At 33.9% G+C, this 25801-nt stretch overlaps 1 protein-coding gene across 1 annotated transcript in view; it reads right to left on the bottom strand.

Moving 5' to 3' along the window:
- Window positions 1-25231, bottom strand: part of LOC107038772 — a 469173-nt gene extending 443942 nt beyond the window's left edge. The window contains exon 1 of the mRNA XM_029126156.1: window positions 25170-25231. The gene's annotated coding sequence lies outside the window, so the exon portion shown is untranslated. The remainder of the gene's footprint in view (window positions 1-25169) is intronic.
- Between the last annotated feature and the right edge of the window lie 570 nt (window positions 25232-25801).

Genomic DNA, 25801 nt, shown 5'->3' with positions numbered 1-25801 from the left:
ACTACCGTCGTGAAGAGAACAAAATCAATCACTAGATTAATTGCGAGGAGATGAGCATTTCTTCTCAACTCGGAATTGTTCATTTATTGATAGACAGAGTTTCTGAATGAAGATTTCTTTCCTTTCTGCATTCTATAGGCAGCTGATCCAGAATTACAGCAAATATATTTCCGATACATTTCCAAAAAAATTTTATCTAGTGATAGTTTCGTCGAGATTTCAAGTGAGGTTGACATAAAAAATCCACAGTGTAATGAAAAAAATAGATGAAACCGGTGAGTTTCACTTCAATTATTTTACAAAAAATGATAGGAATCATCACGCTAATTGAGGAAATTCTGTTCTAGAATTTTCAATCAATTGAAAATTTCATATATTCGTGTTTATATTGATTTTTCCAAAGTTCAAGATAACTTTGCAAAACAAAGTCTAGGTCTCAGGGATCCATCTGTAATTGTCCGGAATTGATTTTTAATCTATTGGGAACTGGTGGATGAGCGGAGCTTACGGTCTTGAGATAGCACTTTACATATAAGTTTATGGGGTGAATTTCATTTCGATACGACTTGAATGAAGTTGATCTCATTTCAAAACTTAAAAAAAATAATCTGAGAATGATTTATAATTTGTTGAATTTCACTCTGCCAATCTCGAGTTATTGACTTTTGACGACGGCTCAGTTTGCATTACAGTCCCATTGAGCGGAGACGTTTGCTATCTTAAAATGATTCTTTTTCTCACCACCAGATGTCATACGCCCATCCACCAGTTCCCAATAGTCGTCTGTCCCTAATTCCTAAGTTAGTATTAGAATTTCTCACTCATTAGGGTAGTATAAACGTAACTTGAATTTTTAAGAGTAAAATCTGAAATCCATTCTAACCGAAAGTTAATATGAATAGAAGCATTCTAGTTGAGTTTGTACTTATTTCGCAGTCTAGTATTATTGATAATAATTAATGTAGAAGTGCAAAAATGACAGAGCATTATGAGAAAATAAATCTTTCGAGGTTAGGAAGAAGTTTGAAATCTAGAAAAAATCTGGATTTTAAACCAATCCAAAAATTATCGTCAGTGCCTCACGTTTATAGTAGGGTAATCAGACCAATAGACGGTTAAGGACAACTTCCGTCAAGAGATCAAAATCAATTTCTTACACTCATCAAAGTTGGATTTCATAGGAAAAATTATCAATGATTTTTTTTTTAATTTGCAAGGAATTTTGTCATTGAAAATTTATAATTTCATGAAGAAATCCGTGGGAACTGTGAATTTCAGTTCAATTATTACGGGGAAATTAACGAAAAATTAGGAAAATGCAGAAAAAACTCCTTGAATTCCAGATTCCTCAAAATTTTCAAGGAATTCCTGCAAAAATTGCTGTAATTCCAACAATTTCAAAGGAATTGCCTGAAACATCAAGGAAATTTGACAATGAATATTGATTTTCACTTGGAAATTCATGTAAATTCTGGAATTTCCATTTTCCTGCCGCTCAAAAAAGGATCTTTACTTGAATTTTCAGAGAAACTTGAAATTCCTTCAACTTTCTCCTCTCAAAACGAATTCAAAGTTTTTTCCGGAAAGTTCAGCCAAAGTTTTCCACTTCGCCCAATGAAATTTCAATTTTTCTCCTAATAGCACCCCTAATGATTGGCTTTCCGCTCAGGCTTTCCATCCCCCTCCCAATTAACCCACCACCACATGAAAAAAATATGGCAAATGAAGACTTCGCAGCAATTTGAACGAAGCAATTATGAAGTAGCTACACGTCCTGAATAGCTCGACTTCAAGAGTAGTAAGAGAAGTAATGAAAAGAGGCGATAAGAGTTGAAAAGTGAAAAAAAAAGAATATATCGTGAGTAGAGGGGGCCGTTAACGAAGGTTAAATAAAAGGATGTTTGGGGAGGTAACTTTGGCTCAAAGGCTGATGGCTTGACGCTATTAGAACAGCAACCACCCCACGAATTCACCTCTCCCTCTTGTCTCTACAGCCATTGCCTATAGTTTCACTTTACCCAGTATCGTCGTAGTCGCACGAGTCTCTCCAGGCTCTAGCTTTAATCCTTCCTGCCTGATTATAATCTCGTCAACGAGTTATGCCGTTCTCTCCTTCTCTACATCCTCTCAACCCCTCCCCCTAGGGGAAACGGCTCCATCGTCTATACTTCTCATGAAAACACTCATCTTGCTCTTGTATCCTCTTCTGTGCTTCGTACACGTTATTCTAGAGCAACGCCTTTAGAAACCCTCTTCACAATTGTTAGCATCGCTTCTGTTTTATTGAATGCTCTCTGCTGCTGTTTAGCAGGGAGTCTAGTTCGACGGATTTCACGGAAAATTTAGCTTCCCAATTGGGAATTGTCTGTCTAAAAATGTTGCAGAAAAAGTACCATGGAAATCATGCACGCGAAAATTACGTCGTTTGACGTGATGGGGAACTTGCATGTTTTTTTTTTTCATTTTTTACGTTCGAACGGAAGCATCCCGAGTGGAAATTCTGTTCAGGTCTCGATCAGAAACTGATCAAGTCCAATTCGAAATTCTGATCAGGCATGTTACGCCTCTGCCTTATGTTTTTCCACTAGGGTTTCTCCGCCTTCCATCATTAGGCATTAATTAAATTTAATTTTTTTGAGAGAAAAAATTAGTAACTTCCTAGCCGGGAATCGAACCCGGGACCTCCCAATGTCGCGTCGGGTGCTCTTACCATCTGAGCTACCAGGACACTTACGAATTTCACTCTCAAATTGACTCATACCCGAGTGGAAATTCTGTTCAGGTCTTGATCAGAAACTGATCAAGTCCGACCCGAAATTCTGATCAGACATGTTACGCCTCTGCCTTATGTTTTTCCACTAGGGATTGTAATCGTTCAAATTTAAATTTTCTATTTTTTGTTTAATATCGACCCATTGTGATCCCAGAAGTCCGAAAATGCATTTTCGTCACTCGGCCCGATAAACGGCGCTTACTCGGGCTCTGTCGAGAGGGGGTAAAGAGAGTTTACCGCGGCACTTGAATAATCGGTGCTCCAAGGAGGGTAAATGAGACGCTCGGTGCTCCAAGGAGGGTAAATCTCACTTACCCATCCTAGGAGCGATAAAGTGGGCGTCACCATGTGCCCTGACGTTCCCCCCACTTGGGCATGCGCTCTGCGTTCGGGTANAGACGGTGTCCGTACGTTCGAATCTATGTATGTGTGTATGTAACAAACTTTTTCTTCAATTTCTCGCTAATGAATAGATGGAATTGAATAATTTTTTCCTCAAATGAAGGTATTGCTGAGCCCTATCCATCGCCATTAATTGAAATTTAATTCATTGATTAATTTTTCAATTTTCGAATTTCTTAAAAATTCAGTTCTAACACGATAACTAAAAAAAATGTTCTAAATTCATTGAATGACGGCATCAAAAATTCGGTGGGATGTCCTTTTGATCGAGTTCGAAGATGAAAGTGATAGTAATAATCGTTATTTTGATTTCTGTGAAATTTTTCCAAAATTTTGTATTTTTCGAAAATCAGAATTCCGCAGATATCCCTGGATATTGCGCTTGAAATGAATTGAATCATAGCTTAATATATTTGTTTCTATGCGACTATATCGAAGTTAGAAGATGGTTACAATAACTGTCTCGGTTAATTTGATTTGTAGGATAATTTTTAGAAATTTCGAATTTTTCATGAATTCCCCGGAAAGTTGGCTCTCTGATGGTTCCTTCAAATGTGATGTTTCGAATGCATTCTGTTATGTATAAATGAAATATTCCTAATAATATTTTACGGAAATTTTTAGAAATTTTTTCAATTTCATCAAGTGGAAAAAGGTTATACAAGTCCTTAGGCTCTTTTTTGTTCAGTAAAATGCTTTTCTAATTTTCTACTCGAACATCAGAGTTTTCATTTGAGCCGCACTTGACGGATGCTCCTTAACTTTCCGGACATTTTACAGTGACTTTAGTATTTAAACTTTGCAGGTTTGAATTTCAATCTCGATATGGAATTTTTGGAAACATTTCAACATTTTCATTTTTGGAACATTTTTTGGAACATTTAAAAATTCGAAAAAAAAATTAGAAAGTTTACTTTTGGAAAAAGATTGATTAAATAATTGCAAAATTCTAAGTTTTAATGAATAAAGTTCAAAATTTTCCTAGGAAGAGTAGACAAATCATTTTACTGGTAAGGCAAAGAGAATTTTCTATTCCTCCAGTCAGAAAACAATGATCGTAGTTGCACAATTACACACATGGAAAATTAAATAACAGAGTGTCCGCGATTTGTCGTAAAGTGATAGTTACTGGGACATCGACTAGAATTCCAAGAAATTTAAAGGAATTCCTTGAAATTTCAAAGAAATTTGGCAGTGAATATTCATTGTCACCTTTTTACTCATTTTCAACAATGCATTGGTTGTCTTGAAAAAACAAATTGCGATTCACCTGGAACACTTCAACAAAACATTCAGCAAAACTTCAAATTTTCATGAGAAGTCTCAACCCAAATCATCCAGTCGTAAACATATCATCAATTTTCTCCCACCATTGAAGAGACTTTAACCAGAACATCATCCCGAACTGGAAAAGGTTCGTGTTTTCAAAAATTCATTACATCCTAAATGAAAGTGTGCCCTCTCACGTTCTCGGACCGTACACTCTAATTTCCGGAATGTCTGACCCATGTGCTTACGTAACTACTCAACTCTCACGAGACCAGTTGAGAGGGCAGGGTGGAGGAAGAAAATAATGAATTAGGAGGTATGAAATGAATTTCGGAAATAAGTGGATAAAAGGGTGAGACGTTGTCCGTCTCACTTAACAATGGTATATCATTTTTTACATAGGTATATATAATTGAACGGAGAAAAATTATCAAATAAGTCAAGTAATCGTGAAGCGAAATCCATTTCTGTTTTTTTTTCATCCTATATCGACGCAAAACGGGAGGATCATTGATGCCAAAACTATAAAATTTTCCATGCATTCCATCCAAAACTATTCGACGAAGACGAATAATTGCTCAATATTGCATAACCATTCATAAAAATAAATCTCAATATGAAATAACTTCATGAAGCTTTCATGTTTTATAGGTAACATTTCTCATCCTGCTTCCAATTCCATAATTTTTTCTTCCAAATGGAAGCATTGTAACCGTCCAAATACAAGTTTTGAATTTTTTGTGTTATATATAACCTATTATGATCCAAAAAGTCCGACTATGTCATTTTTAGACCCTATCCGTATGTATATATGTATGTGACGAACTGTTTCTTTAATTGCTCATTGAATTTTCTCTTTTCTCATCCTTTTTTTTCAAATATAAATATAGCAGACGCCCGCTAAGGATAATCGGGCGAGCCCGGAGGGTTACAAAAAAAGCAGCCATTTTTCTCTTTTATTTTTTACGTATTCTTTAAATGATGGAAAAGGCGTGTGCAAAGGTTCAAACTGCTGGGGAACATGGTTAATTTATTATGAATTTTTGAAAAAGTGGTCATTTAACCCGTGATCTTATGGAAATTACAAAAAAAAAGCAAAACTCAAGGAAAAAAAGCAGCCAAAGTCATGAAACTTTATACACATTTAGAACATGTGATCAATGATTTTTTGAGTGAAAAAGATTGTCGCCTAGGAGCATTGTTTATTAATAATGGCGAAAAAAGTACTGAAAAATGAAATTTCTGCGCACGCAGCCCAAACGAGCAGCAACGTCTCGAGTACCGATCGGGTGAGGGGGGTAGCGCGGTCAATTTAAACGTCTCTTGAGAGAGAGTGATAAAGCGTTGTGATTGGAGCTCCCTCGAGCCAGTGGTACCAGCTCCTGGTGAAAAAAAAAACACTACCGACGATGTTGCCACTTTTTCGCATGGATTAATATTTTTTCATTTATTAAAAAAAAAAAAATCTGAAAACCATTCAATGCGTGGAACAGATACAAATAAATTTGATTAGCTCCAAAAATAATTTTTAACCGGAGATACTCCCTAATATTGCCTGAATTTTGAATCCGAATGGGAAAAATTTTTTTGTTCAGCGATTGGTTTTCTGCAGGAAAACAATAGAAACCCTTCCGCCACACCTCCTACATTTCCTCCTCGCCCGATTATCCTTAACTGTCGCTCGTCGGGACCAATATCGATCGCAGTTCCGCGAAAGCGACACTTAAAAACGGCCCCCACTCCGCGCACCGATTCCCTGAAATTTAAAGGGACTAGTGGTAATATGCATGTGGAGAGGGGATTTATTTTGTTCGTTTTCTTCTCGTTTAGTTTATGGAAATAGAAACAACTGAGCGTGTGACACGATTAGGGGCGGAATTTAGGGAAAACTGCAAGGAATCGAGACGTGCGAGTGGGGGAGGTTTACGTTCCGCGAAAAACGCTCGAAATTCCTGGAATAGCGACAGTTAACGGGAGGACAGTTATCGAGAGTCTACTGTAGGTATTATTGAGCCCAATCCATCGACATTAATTCAAATTTCATACATATATAACGTTAATAATGAAAAAAATTCTTTGGATGTGGCTTCGACCGAGTTCAAAGATGAAGGCGATAAGTTTAATCGTTGCTTTGATTTTTAGAATAATTTTCAAAAAGTTTGTTTCTCTGTATTATAAAAAACCAAATCGATTTCTGGTGATAAAAATTTAGTACTCCAAATTAAGACTCCACAATTAAGGGTCACATTAAGGGTTACAAGGATCAAATTAAGGGTCATGTGGGGTAGATAAAGGGTCACAAGCGTCAGATTAAGAGTCACAAGGGTCGGAGAAAATTTGGTGAATTTCAGCAACTAGTTGAACATAATTTTCTCCGTGTCTCTCAGTATTCAAAAGTTTTTTTTTTCATAATAACAAAAAATCGTATGCAAAATTCTAATCGCACTAAATGAGGCAGGGCACCAAGTAAAATGACCCATCAGTGGAAAGGGTCCAAGATAATGTAGCCAGACTGTGACAAGTCTGTTCGGAGCTCGATGCGCCAACCCTGACCTAGGCTCGATTTTATCCACGGGTACCAGCTTGAACTAATGGTGGTTAATGGGACCACTTTGAGCCCGGGTTGAGCTTACACGAGACCGTGAAGGCGGAAAATGTAAATACTCAATGAAGGTCCAAGCTCTGAAGTTATTCCGATTCTTTATGAATAAGGGAAGTATCCTATATACTGTCCATTCGCACTAACGACACCTCAATCTCCCAGGCCGTTGGGTCAAGGTAAGGCGGCGCAGATACGTCTGTCCTTTTTCTTGCCCCCGTGTGCTTTCAATGGACATTTTTATCTCTATTTTCTTCTCCATTCTTTTCCTAAGGTTCTGTTATCGTCACATCGGCTGGAAGATTGACTTCCCTCTCCCATCCAGCGATTTCTAAAGAATCTCTTCAATTTTTTTTTCCATTCGAAACAAAAAGTATGACGTGCACTATATATTTTTCCTTCGGAAATCGCTCTAAAGCAACAGCGATTGTCGGGAGTGGAATTGAATCATAGGATTAATGATTAGAATTTCGTAATGTTTGCAACGCAGAGAAAAACAGTCTTGATTTTTAGGGACTCATCTTTTTAGGAATCTTATTCATAATTCTTAGGAATCTGTCACCCTATTTCAGTGTTAAAAGTCACTTTATTCAGAGTCATTTTATTTAGTCCGTATTCAGGACACTCAGAAAAATACCTTATTTCAAGATTTCAAAGGTCTCAAATAAGATTTTCAAACGTCGTAATTTGAAGTCGGGGGTTCTTAACCCTAGATTGGTCACCATATGAGGGAAACCCCACCGCGCGTCGTTTTTCTTTAATTACAATTGACTGGCTAACCAGAAAAATAAAAAAAAATTGACTTCGTCAACTGAAGTATCCAAAGAATTATGGTCCTTTTCAGAATAACATATTTCCCGAAATTCCTAACGAAAACAAATTAATTCGAACAAATGAATTACTTTTTCCCATGTTAAATGAAACTGATCATAACGCGACGTTGCCGGAACCTCGCTAAACGCGCCCGGGTAGTGTAGAGTGAATTTGACAACGCTAGAGCCTAAATAAGAGGGCGGGGAATCCCCGCGGATGTGACCAGGGTTGCGGGGTCGCGTTTCGGGACCAGACTAGGGTTAAGGATGTCCAAGCTCCTTTAACTATTTTTTGGCCAGTGAAATGCTTTTCTACTTTTGTAGCCGAACATCAGAGCTCTCATTTGAGTCCCATTTGACCCCAAGTTTCCGGACATTCTACAATGATTTTATTATTCGAACTTTGCAGGTCTGAATTTTAATATTGATATTGAACCCTTAAAAAATATTTTAAAAACCTAAAAAAAATAGAGAGTTTACTTTCGGAGGAAGAGTAATGAAATAATTTAAAAATTACAACGTTTGAAAATTATGAGCATTTTCTATAGGCTTCCAAAAGTTTAAACAATTGCAATTATTTACTTATAAACAACGAACGTTTAAAATAATAATAATTCTGTGTAAAATGTAATTTGAATAATCATGATTTTTTTTCAAATTCTTCTCACGCAATTTAATTGACAAATTTGATGATTAAAAATGGTTGAAATTATAATGTGGTCTGTACCCAACTGTGGAAGACACTTGGATATCCTTAAGTTGAGAGTTTTGAAAGTCTCAATTTAAGATCATAATTCTCAAAATAAAGCTGTTTTTTTTTGTTATTTTTTAGTATCATTAATAGTTGGTTATGAAGTCCCTAAAATTCTAAAGTCCTGAAAATAATTTTTATTTCTTTATGAATAGGGATAAAATGGTATTTTGTATTACTAGTGCATAAAATTTCACTTTTTCGCACGCGCCTATAACACATCCTATTTTTTTCCTATTTTTTGTAATACCTGCGGAGGTATTACAAAAAAAATTCAATGGAAAAAAATCATGGTTTTCCCATGGAACGAAGAATTATTTCCCTTTGTAATGACCCTGAACTGTCGTTCAATTATATATTAAATTATATCAATTATACGTTAAATTATTATATAACTTTGAATTATATAACATTAAATTATATAACTGTGAGAGGTAGTTGGTGCAAGTGGGACGAAACGCATTCTTGAATTTCTTGAAAACGTTGTTGACTCAATAAAAAATGATGTTTATTCTGCTATTTCTTCATCAATAATATAAATTATTCCTCGCAACAACTATTAATGATGTTGACATATGAGGAGCAGTCGGTGCAGATAGGGGAAACTGACATTTTGGACGTTCGTTAAAACGTTAACGACTCATTGAATTTTTAATGAAAAAGAAGAATTTTCTTTCCATGGGAGAATCAATTCTTCCCCTTTGTCATATTTATTCCTGCGGAACTTTCAAAAAAATCAATCCGTTTTCCCCACCCGTCGTAATAAATAAAGTTCCAGTTTATTCAGCAGTCCTCGTAGGACTAATGACGTTTCTTCCGTCATCTTCCATAACAATTGCCATACAATGATATAAATTATTCCCCACAACAACTATTAACGATGTCGACATGTTACGAGCAGTAGGTGCAAGTGGGACAAAACAGGGATTTTTAACTTTCTTTAAAACGGTAATGATTCGTTGGATTCTTAATGAAAAAAGAATTTTTTTTTCCCGGAGTGAAAACTTCGTCCCCTTTATGATGTTTATTCCTGAGAGAGGAACATTAAAAAATCTAATCGATTTTGCCCCACTTCTCCTAATAAATAAAGTTCTTAACAAAATCTTTACATTCATTTATAAAATAATGATTTAATGAAAAAGAGCATTTTCTGGAAATCCTAGGAAATTTATTCAGTAGCGAAGTGGTAAAACGGTACAAGTCAATTTTTACTATCGACCTGTTTTCAATGAATATCTCGGAATCTAAGAGAGGTAGCAAAATTGTTTATAACCATTTTTGTAGAGCCGATTGAGTGCTACAATAAATGTACTTACGAAAATTTCGCTATCTCCCTTAGATTCAAAAATATTCCTCAAAAACTCAACTGGGAGATAAGTCGACTTAAACTGTTTTACCACTTCACTACTGTATAAATTTCCTAGGGTTTCCAGATTTCATTCGGAATTTCACTAAAAATCTTTTCATGCCAAAAATGGTGTCCAAAAGCTTCAACAATTTGCATTATTCCATTTCACAATTTTGTTTGACATTTTAAACTATTGCAAAACATGTTTTAAACCAGAAAACAATTAACAATCTATTTTTTTAGGAAAATCCATACAATAATTTCAAAACTGCAATTTGCTGATTCAAACCTTCATAAACGGTTTATAAAAAATCAATCCATTTCACCCCACCCCTCCTAATAAATAATGTTCCAGTTTAATCGGCAATCCTCGCACGACTAATGATGTTTATTCTGCTATTTCCTCATCCCTCCTGACTGCTATTCAATGAAATCAATAATTCCTCCTAATAATGAATTCCTCCAGAATACGGACGAAAAAATTTTATAGATAAAACCTATCGAATTCGTTAGAAAATTCTATTGAATTTCTATTGAACTGTTCTATTGGTTTTTGGCCGATTCAATGGTCAATAGAAAATATTCAGTAGAAAAATCAATAGAATTGAATTTTTCTATGACACTTATTCTATTGAGATATTTTCTATAGAATTTCCTCGGCTCAAATTTTCTAAGTTTTTTCGTTTGATTTTCTTGATGAGAAGAAAAGAAAAATCGAATAAAAAAAAAATTAGAAAATTTGAGTCGAGTAAATTGTATAGAAAATATATTTAAAAAATAAGTTATATAGAAAAATCGAATTCTGTTAACTTTTTCTATTGAATGTTTTCTATTGAACATGTCAATAGAATCAGTCAAAGACTAATACAAAGTTCAATAGAAATTCAATAAAATTTTCTAACGAATTCGGTAAGTTTTTCTATTGAATTTTTTCGTGCGTGAAGCTAAATTACTTTTGTCACTCGTCACGAATGGTGAAACCCCAAAAATTTAAAATTCAAAATCGGAATTAATTAATTTTTTCTTTCAAGCGACAGATTCAAAAGAAATGTATAATTATGCCGAACTCTCCCCATTTCATTTCCTCTCCCATTTTGTACTACTTCTCATTATTCTGGGCTTAAAATAGCTTATGGTACAAGTCGAGTTGTATGAAATATAGTTCCATCGATGTTAGAAGGGAATGAAAAAAGAAAAAACTTAAAAAGGTTCCGAGAAAAAAGAATGGAAAAAAAGAAGGAAGGGAGAATTCTATTCCACGTACTCTGCGCATGTATTGGTAGTCATTCAATTTGGTTTTCACCTGGGCGAATGGAAGGAAAACTGGTATAGATGGCGAGAGAGTAGAGCTTGCATTATACACAGCCCCGCCCGAGGCTTTTTCCAACTATTCCCTTTTCGTCCTCGTGTACTCTAACCTTCTTGCTGCATACGTATATCTATATATTCCTACTCCACTCATCGCGTTTCATCCCACCTACCCTACCAGAGGGGATTACAAGCTGAGTCGCCTATACCTCTGTCGCAACTATGTGCGGTTGGGGTATTTTCGGATTTGCGAGAAATAGGGTAATAAAATATACATAACTTTTTTCTTGCACCTTGAAATTGTAAAATAAAATATTGCTCTTGAATACTGTTTGTCGTGAGAAAATTTCCTAATTGATAATATTTGTACTCCTACAGTGACCAAAAAATTTCTAATATCTCAAACATTTACTTGAGACAAGTAATTTTTGTTCAATCGTTTAATTCTCCCAGACATCTCAACTTATGTCGCCCGAGGGAGGTCTGATGCTTTAAAATACACGCAGAAAATAGTATATTTCGTAACGAGTGCAAAAAAGTGTTTTTTGGCGAGTGGGAGGTTTATATCACGAGCCGAAGGCGAGTGATATAATCCCACGAGCTAAAAAGCATTTTTTCACGAGTTACGAACAATATTTTTCATCACAATGTGGCGGAAATTGGACTTTTAAGCACGCGGAGCGTGCCGAAAAGTTCACTTTTCGTCACAGCGTGATGAAAATGTTTTTTTTGAAAATCAAATAAAAATGTTTATTCGAAATTTTTTAATCATTTCGAGAATATTGTTATTACCAATGAATAAACTTGTTTACTTGTTCCAAGAAAAAAGGTGTACTTATATTAAACAAACAATTTATTTAGTTCAAAGAAAGAAATTTTCTCAAATAAGAAAACTGTTTATTTGGTATAAATACCGAATTTTTTTGGACCACAAAAAGATTTATTAATAGTAAAAAACATTTATTTAATGTAAACAAAACTCATTTGGTACTATTTAAATAAACGTATTTATTTGAACCAAATAGATAAGTTTATTCAAATAGTACGAATTAAAGTTTTTACTCTAGTTAAAAATTTTTCTTATTCAAGGTCCTATTCATATTAAATAAATTGTATTTTTTATGACTAATAAATCTTCATTTGAACCAAATAAGTTCGTCTTTAATATTAAACAGATTTTTCTTGTATTAAAAAATTTTCTTTATTTGAATTGAATACGCTTTTTCTTTGAACTCAATAAAAATTCATTTGATACTAATAATTTATAATCGCTCCAATGTAATGTAATTTAATCCTCTCTTTGGAAACAAGTAAAAATTTCAATTAAATTTCAATTAAAGGGTTTTATTCAATTCTAATGAACCACTTTTCTAGGTGCACCCAATATGGCCGCCGTACTAATTAAGAACCTTGTAATGCGATTGTTCCCAATCGTCTGTCCGGAAACTTATGTTTTTTAATAACGCAAAAATAACTAGACGGTGTGAAGAACAGAGTCATTACCGTTATGTGCACGAGAAAACACTTTAAGGTATATCCGAAGAGAATAACACCCAAAAGTTAGTCGCTATGGATTTCCGGAAAAAATTCTAAACAACTTAATTTATTGCATTCTCATAAGTTATTGAGTTTTTCTATTTTCATGTATTGTCGATGCAGGCAACAATAGCTGTTTGAATCACATAAGGAATTATTTGTTAATCCATTGTTTGCATCAAATAAGGAATGCTTTCACGAAATTTCCATTTTATACAGTTAAATATCGCAGAAACTAAGTAGTACAAAATTTTACAAAAAAAAACAATATTCGAAATTTATCAATCTATCACTGATTAGTTCTTTCAGAATAGGGTAAACAGGTCAATTTCTGGACGATTTCAACTTGCATTGAATATTCCACAAATAAAATGAAAATTGGATTAATTATTTCACCTCTCCATAATATCCCTTGTGTATAATTATGTGATCAATTATTTTCTTCTATTGATCAACATTTAATAAATAAAAAAAAATATCCCCCAGTCGTCCAGAAATTGGTGGTTTCGGCTACATTCAACTTCTAATTTCTCAATTTAATTATTCTTTGTTTTATTTTCACTTTAAACAATTTTTTTCTGCTAATTAAAACATTCTTGCAGGTATAGAAGCCATCATATCCCCATTTAGGTGATTTTTTTATTTTAGACTTTACCACGAAACTCAAATTTCCTTTAACCGTCCAGCAGTTGGCCTGGTCACCCTATCATAAGAACCGTTTTCTCATAAGATGGAAAAGTCGAGTTCGGGGAACCCATAACCCCCGTTTGGCCTATGCTTCGTTTGTTAGAAGCCCTGATTTAACTATTTATTATCTCCTAAACTGTCTAGTACAGCTACATGGCATTTTTTTCAATAGCTGGGAACTATTGTAAACATTACCTATAAAAAACATGGGGAAAATCTTAAGAAAAACGTGTTTTTTAGGGATATCCCTTAACATTGTCCCTTAACATTGTCTAGGAAAAACATGGGGACAATCTTTAAAAAAATCTTGTTTTCTAGGGATATACCTTAAAGCAATGAACTATTGGATTGAAGGTAGGGAGTATTTAGCGTTTACAGACGCAACGTGTTAAATTTCCTTTTCCCAAAATCCTTTTCTCAAAAAAAATTATCGGAAACTAAATTTGAAATTACGCCGCAAAATCCTCCCGGCCGATTCTATAAACTCTAAGAAGGATTTCCCCCAGAAAAGATTGCCCCAACTACTTGTATATCCTCAAGTTGGAGTTGTCTGCCAATGCGTCAATTATCTGCACAGCCATCAATCATATCCGTTGCTATAAATGAAGATCATTACAGACTTCACTCTAACAGCGTGTAATTCGCACATTGTTTCGATCACCTAGCCGACGAAGTGATGAAATACACAAGTATCCTCTCCAGAGAGACGAAGGACGAGTCATTCACCGGCTAAAATTAGTGCCCAATGGTTCACGTCAATCAATGTCATGCCATGTCTATTGCTCATTCTATACTTGTATCGCCATATTTCTTCCGTCTCTCAGGCTCTGATATTTGATGAGTATGTATTTTTGGCATTCATAGTATGACTAAATAGGAACAATTGGGAATAGTTAATTTTTCGTAAAGGTACACGCATGCAAAAATTTTGTGGAATAATCTAGTGAGTTTGATAGAAAATTCTGTTGGATTTCTGTTGACAATGCTATTAGATTTTGGCCGCTTCAATTGGAAACCAGTAGAATTTCGTATTTCCATACAACTTTTTCGATTGAGACATTTCCTATAGAAATACCTTTCTTTCTCCTCCTCTTTTCTTGAAAAAAATCAAGCAAAAAAACAATAAATTTGAAATCGATAAATTTCTATAGAAAATATCCCACTAGAATAAGTTGCATAGAAAATGTAATTCTATATGGAGAGAAAAGTTGAACAAAAATTACGTAAAAAGTCGTTGTAAATTTCACTGTACGAAAGGTAATCGTTCAGCGAAATATCTTACGATTCTGTCGGGGAAAAAACCGAAGGGCTACTTACTCCCGAAATCACGGCGCCACTTTCGCATCAAATTATTCCGAAATCAGGTGAAATCACCGACATCACTGAAATCAAATAACCCCAACTCTCCGAAATCATTTTCGAAAACATCTCCGAAATCACTCGCAGTTTTTCCCCGACAGAGGGTAAATCAGTACTGAACATCGAGTGCGCTCCGCGATTTCTTGAATTGTTCGGTAATTTTTCTCTAATTTTTTTCTCCATGTATTGAATTTTTTAATATGATATATTCGTAAAATGTATAAATGGTAGTAATATCATTTTTGGAGAAAAACTTGGTCTTATTTTGTTGCACTGGATAATAAAAAGTTCAACAGAATTTTCTAACGAATTTACAAGGCTTTTTCACACGGAGAGAAATTTTCTAGAAAAATTCTAGTACGAGTTCTGGAAAAAAATACAATCCACCGGATATGAAAAATTCTAGTGTTGTTAAGGTAAAATTTCTTGGTATTTCTGGTAAAATTTCTGAGCATTTCTGTGAAATTTTCACAGAAATACGGGGAAAAATTCACGTTCATACGTACAGTAGCAAGTATTGACCAAATGTTATTACATCATTACTAACATAATAACTGCTCATAGTTCTTCTCACCGAATACAGCAAGATTTCATTGACAACAGGAACACGGTTCACCTCTGAGAATCAATACCTAACGGCGGAAAGCGTTTGAAGATTCTTCTGGATCTGCTATGCAAATTGAATGTCCAGAATAGTCGGATGTAATTTACCTGACCCTTCGGACTACAAAAAAGTCAATTTTTTTCAATTGTGAATAAGTCGAGATAGACGAAGCCAAATAGGAAAATTCTGCGTCGTTTTGGAGCTTTTCTTCTAGACTTCGAAATGAAACCGGAGGCATCTTCACCCTATTGTTGGTATCAGCAGCTATTGAAAACTTGTGGAAATTCTTATATTCCTTTGAGGGTATAGCCATTCAAAGAATGCCAATATTAATCAATTTATGGAGTCGCGAGATGAATAGTGAATGAGAAATGAGAGGAATAAATTTGTTTTATTAGGCTTTGGTTTTCACTAAAGCTTTTAGAATTAAAGGGAGATAGTGAAAGTTTTAGAAGTATATCTTTGATAGCTCTGATATCTCGCTTTGGAAAAAATGTTATTGGCAACATGGAGTGGAAAAATGTATTTATTTTCATTTTTAGGGGTTTTTATTTCCAATTATCACGATGTTTCATACTGACTCGAAAATTTTGAGAATACGGGAATTTAAAAAAAGACTAAGAATGCGTAGAAACCTTGGAAAATTCTAGAAAAACTTAGAATTAGAGATTTTTCTTCTGAAATCTAGAGGAAAAAAAATTTTAATTAACTTTAATTGACTAAAGCTGAATGAGTACAACTTTTCTAAAAATTCCCAAGAATTTCAAATTTATTCCATTCAAAAAAATCTAGAATAAGCGATTTTCTTTAAAATTTATAGAAAAAATATCTTAGAATTGAGTGAAATTCACTAGAGCTGAGTGATCCTTCCCTAAAAACTAAAACTCTCTTTTCTTTGTGAAATTTGTGTTTTGAGATTTCAAAAGATTCATCGAAAACGCATTTTTGACTTATGTTAAACCATCCCATTCTTCCTCACAAATGAAAAAAAATCGTAGAAAAACCTAGCGAATTCGCTAGACAATTCTATTGGAATCCTATTGAACTTTCTATTAGTTTTTTATCAAAAGAAAATATTTTATAGTAAAAGGCAATAGAATTCAATTTTTTTATACAACTTAGTCCATTCAAATATTTTCTATAGAATTTCCTCGGTTCAAATTTTTCTGTTGATAGTGTGGCGTGCCAGATTTTTAATGTTTTATAAACGTAATAATGTGTTTAGAGTTCCCACCATGGAATATTTCAGAGAATAATATGACTATATATTCAATTGTCAAGAAGCCTGAGGAAGCTTAAATTAATAATCTAGTGCAGTTTATTGTTTTCTCCACAGTTTCCATGACCCTACTTCCTTAATATTAACTATGAAGATTAATAATAATTTCATTGATTCTAAATTTTTCTTTTCAAAAATTTGAGCTGAGAAAATTCTATAGAAAATATCTCAATAGAATAAATTATATAGAAAAATCGAATCCTATTGACTTTTTCTATAAAGTATTTTCTATTGAATATTTCAACAGAATCAGCCACCAATTAGTTGAAAATTGAATAAAAATCCAATGGAAGTGCCTCGCGAATTCGCTCGGTTTTTCTATAAAAATTTTTCGTGCGCGCTTTTTGTCACTAAATTGTAAACTTCTTTATATCAAACGCCTGACTTTCAAAAATACCCACTGCTTTCTCGGAACGTCACTGATTTGACACGAACGAGCTGGCAAAGCAATGAGCTTTCAATTTCGCGAAATGAAAATAAAAGTAACATTTTCACTTGAAGCAATTAGCAAGTCTACGGTTCCTGTAGTCTTTTCCATTCACATTTATGTAACAGCTCTGTTAACTCAAGCTACATCTCATATTCACAACTATTCAGAATGTTCAATGGAACCACTTGACTTGTATAAATAAATCTCGTGATGGAGTGTGCGGTTTGAAAATATCCCGAAGCCACACGAATGATTTTTTTCGTATCTCCTTCCCATATGCATATTATATTCCCTATCCTCGTTCCGGGAGATTCATCACTTGAATAATTCCCAGGTAATGTCTGTGTTCCTTTCATGAATACAAGGGATTGAGCAGCGTATGGTAATGGATTGGAATGAGCAGCGTTGCTCTCCGACCCGGATAGATTTACCTTTCCAAGATTGCATGAATCGCTTAATGATTATTTATTGGTTCGGCTCGAAAATTTCGTGGAGAGCAACCCCTTCTCAAGCTTTAAGTTTTCATTCTCGTGTGCTCTAATCGTCATTAAGGATATCCAAGAACTTTGGCTATTTATTTTTTCAGTGAAATGCTTTTCTACTTTTGTAGTCGAACATCAGAGCTTTCATGCGAGCTTTTTCATTTGAGCAATGATTTTAATATTTAACCTTGGCAGGTATGAATTTGAATCTCGATATTGAACTGTTACGAGACATTTTACAAATCTAAAAAATAATTAGAAAGTTTACTTTGGAGGAAGATTGATAAAAAAAATTTCAAAGTGGAATTTTTCATGCTAGTTTAAACAATTCCAGTTAGTTATTTATAAACAACAAATATGTGAAAAATAATGACGTGCAAAATGTAATTGAATGACGCTGAATATTCATCATTGTTTTCCACATTTTTCTCACGCAATTTAACTGACAAATTTGATGATTGAAAATGTTTGAAGAGCTTTCATTTGAGCCCCATTCGAGCCTAAGTTTCCGAAAATTTTACAATGATTTTATTATTTAAACTTTGCAGGTCTGAAATTGAATTTCGATATTGAACCGTTAGAATGCACTTTAACAATCTGAAAAAAATAGAAATTTTATTTTGGAGAAAGATTGGTAAAATAATTAAAAAATTGTAATTTTTCAAAATTACGAGCATTTTCCATAAAAAATTGATAAACAATTAATGTTCCACTATAAAAATCGAATGTTCAAAATCGTAAAAAATTCACATTCAGAATTTTACCCGAAATCGATTTCATGCGTAAAAAAATAGGGTTTTCGAATGTTTAAACAATTTCAATTATACATTTCGAAACAAAGAATGTTTAAAAAAATAATAATTCCACGCAAAATGTCATTCAAAGGACGCTAAATATTCACGATTTTATTAAAAATTTTCTCGCGCAATTTTATTAACGAATTGGATGATTCAAAATGGTTGAATTCATAGTGCGGTTTGTACTAAACGGTAAAAAATACTTGGATATCCTTAAATAATAACTGAAAATGAAATTGTTAACTATTCACATGAAAAATGCACATGAGCAGCGAAAAGAAATCTGGATTTTTAGAGACATGTCACTGATTTTTAGAAATCTATCCCCAATTATTGGTGATACTGGACACTGTCAAGAATATTTTGAATGGTGGCCAAAACACGTTTCTTTTCCAACATTTTTTCCCACCCACAGTTTCCTGGGTATTTAATTACCTAACAGTGCACATCATTCAGGGCAGAATACACTATTTCAGACACATTCAGCATTTGATGAGTCATTTTTGTGTTATAAATCTCACTCCGCCTGTCTACGTTCGAAAAATGACCCCAGACCTTTCGATATCATCACTGCCGCATAAAAATTAATTTTCTTTTGTTTTCTTCCTTGTTTTCTCATCATGAACGATGAAACCACCACTAAATGGTCACCAAACCCAGTACAGAGCATTCAGAAAACCATGAACCTAATGTTCCATGAAAGAAATGCAACGTTGTCCTCACGAAACCATATGACTCATCTGAATCAAAACGAAATTGTTGACATATGACTCATCATCGAAACATCTAAAAGATGATGGATTAATTTCAAGAAAAAAGTTCGTCCCGCTTTTCCACTTCAAAACAATACAATACGAAAAACTTTCCTTTTAATTGTACCGATGTTAAAAGAGAAGAGACTTGACAAGAAAAAATTCTGTCTTCATCTTCGAAATTCAACGGAATTGAGTTTTTTATATTAGGAGATTATTTGTATTTTCCACGACTGCTTGAATTTTCTATAGATTGAAACTTCAGAACTATAGTTGCTTGAATTTCTCCAATTTTTAATAATTTTCATTGATTTCATTAAATATTCCAAGAATAAAGTAATTTGTTGGTACCAAAACAGAAATTTCTTGTGAATTAATAGTTGTAAAAAATTCCTACATTTTTTACTACAAATTTTAAGAGTAATTACTCAACAGTGCACATTATTCTGGGCAGAATAAACTATTTCAAATAAATTCAACATTTGATGAGTCATTTTTATGTTATAAATCTCGCTCTATTGTCTCAACGTCCTCTACCTTCAAAAAATTGCCCCAGAGCTTTCAATGCCATTACCACTTGGAATCATTTGCACGCCATTTCGAGACTCGCTCTTTCATTCGGGCCCAAAAAAACATTCACATCTTGTCTGACATCTCTGTCATGAACTCCGCTTTTCAACTCTGACAATTGAGTTGAAAAACAGAGTTGTGACAACATTGTCCAGTCGGGTCTAGGAGTCTCCCCGGGTTAAAAAATCATCCTTAGAATCATTTGCACGCCATTTCGAGACTCGCTCTTCAATTCGGGGCCAAAAAAACATTCACATCTTGTCTGAGATCTCTGTTATAAACTTTGGTTTTCAACTCGGGTTTCAGAGTTGTGAACAATATGAATATTGTTGAAAAAACATTCACATAAAATGTAAAAAAAATATTTATTTCATCATTTATTTGCCTTTAGTGAACTATTTGGCAACTGTTTATTTCATTTGTTATTTGCGTTAATCTAGACTGATGTTCGTATTCAAAGAATTAATATTTTGAGAAAATTATTTACTAGTCAACTATCTGCATATCACTTATCAATTGATTCGATGTGTCTAGTTTATTGTCTAGATTTAATTTGAGAAGTACAAGTTGAGGGTCCACGATCTCCCATGTATCCACGGTAGAAATTACCTTGAATCCACGGAAAAACGTCCCGTATATCCACGGTCAAAGTTACCGTGGAGCGTGTTAATAGGCACTACCTTTTCACGTTACATAAATCTCGTTCCGCCTGCCGACATCCAAAAAATCGCGCCAGAGCTTTCGATGTCGCCATTACCGTAGACATTTGTTTTCCTTTGTTTTCAACTCATTTTCTCATTGTTAAAGATGAAACTACCATCAAATTGTTAACAAAACCCAGGACAAACCATTCAGAATATCATGAGCCTAATGTTCCATAAAAGTGCAAGGTTCTCACGAAACCAAACAAGTCATCATCGAAACATTTACAACAAGACAGATTAATTTCAAGAAAAAAGTTCTCCCCCCCTTCGAATCCAAAACGACACAATATGAGAGAACTTTCCATTTAATTGTACCCAAGAAAAAAGAAAAAATAGTTGAGCAGAACAAATTCTTTATTTATCTTAGAACTTCACGAGTAATTACCCTAAAGTGCACATCATCATTCTAGAAAAAATAAACCATTTCAGATAAATTCAACATTTGATGAGTCATTTTTATGTTATAAATTTCGCTCCATTTCGATATCGGCATGACGGCAGAAGCATATGGTTTTTTCTTCGTTTTCTTACGATTAAAGATGGAACTACCACTAAATCCTCAACAAAACCCTGTACAAAATATTCAAAACATCAGGAACTTGATAATCCATAAAAGTGCAAGATTCTCCTCCCGAAGCCAAATAACTCATCATCGAAACATCTACAAGAAAGCAGATTAATTTCAAGAAAAAAGTTCTCCCCCTCTTCCAATCCAAAACGACACAAGACGAGGGAACTTTCCCTTTAATTGTACAGAAGAAAAAAGAAAAGAGACTTAAGAAGAACAAATTCTTTATTTATTTCGGAAATTCAAAGAAAATTAGTTTTTCATGTTAGGAGATTATTTATTTCCCAAAAACCGCTTGGATTTTCTTCGCACTGAAAATCCAGAACAATAATTCCATGCATTTTCACAATTTTTAACGATTTTCATTATTTTATAGACTTGAAAGTTCGAATTCAGTACCGAAGTGGTAAACGGGTATAAGTCGATTTCGACTATTAGCCAGTTTTTAATAAATATCTCGGAATCTAAGGGAAATAGCGAAATTGTTGTATTTCCTTTTTTGTAGCTCTCCATTTGCTCTACACAAAAGGTTATGACAAAAATTTTGCTATTTCCCTTAGATTTTCAGATATTCATTGAAAACTGGGCAATAGTCAAAATCGACTTATACCGGTTTACCACTTCACTACTGAATTGTATTCATGGTTATCAAAATTTCCTGATTTTTTACTTGACATTTAAAGAGTACACGGACGAAAAAATTTAATAGAAAATCTATCGAAACCTATCGAATTCGTCAGAAAATTCTATTGAATTTCTATTAAACTTTCTATTAGTTCTTGGCGGATTCTATTGACATGTTCAATAGAAAACATTTAATAGAAAAAGTCAAGAGAATTCGATTTTTCTATATAACTTATTCTTTTCATATATTTTGTATTGAATTTGCTCGACTCAAATTTTCTAAGTTTTTTTCATTCTATTTTTCTTTTCTTCTCATCAAGAAAATCAAACGAAAAAATTTAGAAAATTTGAGCCGAGGAAATTCTATAGAAAATATCTCAATAGAATAAGTTATATAGAAAAATTGAATTCTATTGACTTTTTCTACTGAATATTTTCTATTGAACATTTCAATAGAATCGGCCAAAAACTAATAGAACAGTTCAATAAAAATTCAATAGAATTTTCTAACGAATTCGATAGGTTTTTCTATTAAATTTTTTCGTCCGTGTAATTACTCTACAGTACACGTCATTCTGGAAAGAATGAACAATTTAATATTTATAAATTCAACATTTGATGAGTCACTTTTTTGTTATAAATCTCACTCCGCCTGTCTACATTGAAAAAATAGCCCCAGAGCTATCAAAGATGAAACTATCACTAACTTGTCAACAAATCCCAGTACAGAACATTCAGAACACCATCCCGCTTTCATGAAACTAACGTTCCGTAAAAGAAGTGCAAGGTTATCCTCACGAAACCAAACAACTTATCATTAGATTAATTTCAAGAAAAAAGTTCCCCCCTCTTTCAATCCAGACCAACAACACAAGAGAAATTTTCTTTTAATTGTACGGAAGAAAAAGGAAAAGGGATTTAAGAAGAACAAATTCGTTAATCATCTTACAAATTCAAAACAATTGAGTATTTCACATGAGGGGAGTATTAATATTCCAACGACCGTTTTAATTTCCTATATAAGATTGGAAATTCAGAACAATAGTTGCTTGAATTTTCACAATTTTTAATGATTTTTATTAATTTATTTTAATATCGTAGGAATAAATTGATTTGTCGGTAACAAAATATAGAAAATTCATGTGAATTAATCGTTGTAACGAATTTCTAGATTTTTTCCTTGACATTTCGAGAGTAATTACTCAACAGTACGCATTCTGAGCAGAATAAACTACTTTATATTTATAAATTCAATATTTGATAAGTCATTTGTTTATTATAAATCCCACTCTACCTGTCTCCATTTAAAAAATAGCTCCGGAGCTGTCAAAAATGGAACTACTACTAAATTGTCAACAAACCCTAGTACAGAACATTCCTAACCTGCCGTTCCATAAAAAAAGTGCAAGGTTCCCCTCACGAAACCAAACAATTCATCATCGAAACATCCACAAGAATACAAATGTTTTTGTATTGTATACAAAAATACAGATTAATTTCAAGAAAAAAGTTCTCTCCCTCTTCCAATCCAAAACGATAACACAAGAGAACTTTTCTTTTAATTGTAGCGAAGAAAAAAGAAAAGAGACTTAAGAAGAACAAATTCGTTAATCATCTTACAAATTCAAAGCAATTGAGTATTTCACATGAGGAGACTATTAATATTCCAACGACCGCTTTAATGTCCTACATTATATTGACAATTCAGTGCAACAATTGCTTGAATTTTCACAATTTTTAAAGATTTTTATCAATTTATTTTAATATTGCAGAAATAAATTGATTTGTCAGTAACAAAATATAGAAAATTCATGTGAATTAATCGTTGTAATGAATTTCTAGATTTTTTCCTTGACATTTCGAGAGTAATTACTCAACAGTACACATTCTGAGCAGAATAAACTACTTCATATTTATATATTCAACATTTGATAAGTCATTTATTCATTATAAATCTCACTCCACCTGTCTCCATTCAAAAAATAGCCCCAGAGCTATCAAAGATGAAACTTTCACTACATTGTCAACAAACCCCAGTGCAGAACATTCATTACACCATTCCTCTTTCATGAATCTAACGTTCCATAAAAGTGCAAGGTTATCCTCACGAAGCCAAACAACTTATCATTAAATTAATTTTAAGAAAAAAGTTCTCCCCCTCTTCCAATCTAGACCAACAACACAAGAGAAATTTTCTTTTAATTGTACGGAGGAAAAAAGAAAGATTTAAGAAGAACAAATCAGTAGCGAAGTGGTAAAACGGTTTAAGTCGACTTATCTCCCAGTTCAGTTTTTGAGGAATATTTCCGAATCTAAGGGAGATAGCGAAATTTTCGTAATTATATTATTTATAGGCTTCAATCGGCTCTACAAAAAAGGTTATAACAAAAATTTTGCTATCTCTCTTAGATTCCAAGATATTCACTGAAAACTGGCCAGTAGTCAAAATTGACTTAAACCGCTTTACCAGTTCGCTACTGAAATTCTTCATTCATCTTACAAATTAAAAAAAAATTAAGTTTCTCATATTAAGAGAGTATTCATATTCCAACGATCGTTTTAATTTCCTGTACTACATTAAAAATTCTGCAGTGAAGTGGTAAACTAGGATAAGTGCAATTTTTTTGAATGAATTCCACAATTTTTAATGATTTTTATTAATTTCATCAAATATTCGTAGAGTAAACTGATTCAGCAGTAGTAAAATAGAAATTTCATGTGAATCAACCGTAAAAAATCCCCTCATTTTTTACTTGAAATTTCAAGAATAATTAGTCAACCGTGCACATCATTCTAGGCCGAATAAACTACTTCATATTTACAAATTCATCATTTGATAAGTCATTTGTTTATTATAAATCTCACTCCCCCCAGAGCTATCAACGATGAAACTACCACTAAATTATCAACAAACCCCAGTAGGGTAAACTGCCCAATGGACGTTTGTTTTTTAGCAATTGAAAAAAAAAATTATCGAAAAAAAATCGTCACTCAGCGGTTGAGATTCACAACAGTTAGTGAAAATTCAAAGCAACAATTCACATTTCAGTATTTTTTCGCGTAATTTCCTATCCGAAAGTAGCTCGTCCATGTCAAGGGCAGTGTCCATCTACTTAGCTTACCCTACAGAACATTCCGAACCTACCGTTCCATAAGAGAACTGCAAGGTTCACCTACCGAACCCAAACAACTGATCATCAAACCATCTCCCAGAAGACAGATTAATTTCACGAAAAAAAGTTCTCCCCTCTTCCAATCCAAAACGACACAACACAAGCGAACTTTCCTTTAATTGTCCCGAAGAAAAAAGAAAAGAGACTCTGAAGAATGAACACTCAGATCTCCCAGTTTCTATTTCGTCGTTCTCATAACGAGATGAACTTGTACTCATTATAAGCTACAAGTTTTCCCCCATCAAACTTCTCTCAACACCGGAGATGGACAATGCCACCGCTCCACGAATGGCTGTCATAAAAAAATCATAATGAAGAAAGCAAAAAAGGGCATCAACTCACCTTAAGATGAAGAAAGAAGAGGATCTCTTCATTTTCCCGTGGAGAATTAATTTTTCCAAGCGTTTAATAACACAATCCGACGAGCAACAACACAAACGTAAAATCAGGAAAACAATGCGTCGACTACTCTCCAGTAACCAAACGCGAGATCATCGATGTCAACAAAGCACCTCAGGATAACCCTTAACAATCGTCAAATACTTTGATATGTTTAATTCACACACGAGTCATTTTCCTATTATACACTTCCTTCATCAACTCCCGCGTCACAATCAAGTGCATCACCAGGAAATCCTCGCGTTGGCATCAACGACACGAAAAAAAAGTCACTGTTTCTGCAGTAAATGGCGATAACTCTCCCCCAATTTTGATATTTGCCACTATTTTCGGTATTATCTCATCGGCAAATCCCCCACTCATCGATTTCCTTGCTCCTTCACTCCATCATCAACGAAACAAGCTGAGTGCTTTGGGGCGGAAGAGGGGGAGTTCCAAAGTCATCACAGAAACCCATGCAGAGTGTCTGGCATACCCATTGAGGGGACAAGCAACACGCTTCAAGAGCGCGTTTTCAACATCACTCAGGCGTTTATCTATTTTCCATGGTATAATCCCTCTCCTTTTGCACGGGA

This window comes from Diachasma alloeum, unplaced genomic scaffold (assembly GCF_001412515.2).
Source record: "Diachasma alloeum isolate Michigan unplaced genomic scaffold, Dall2.0 Dall_scaffold_00288, whole genome shotgun sequence".
Classification (NCBI taxonomy): Eukaryota; Metazoa; Arthropoda; class Insecta; order Hymenoptera; family Braconidae; genus Diachasma; species Diachasma alloeum.
This window is presented reverse-complemented; position numbering and strand designations above follow the sequence as displayed.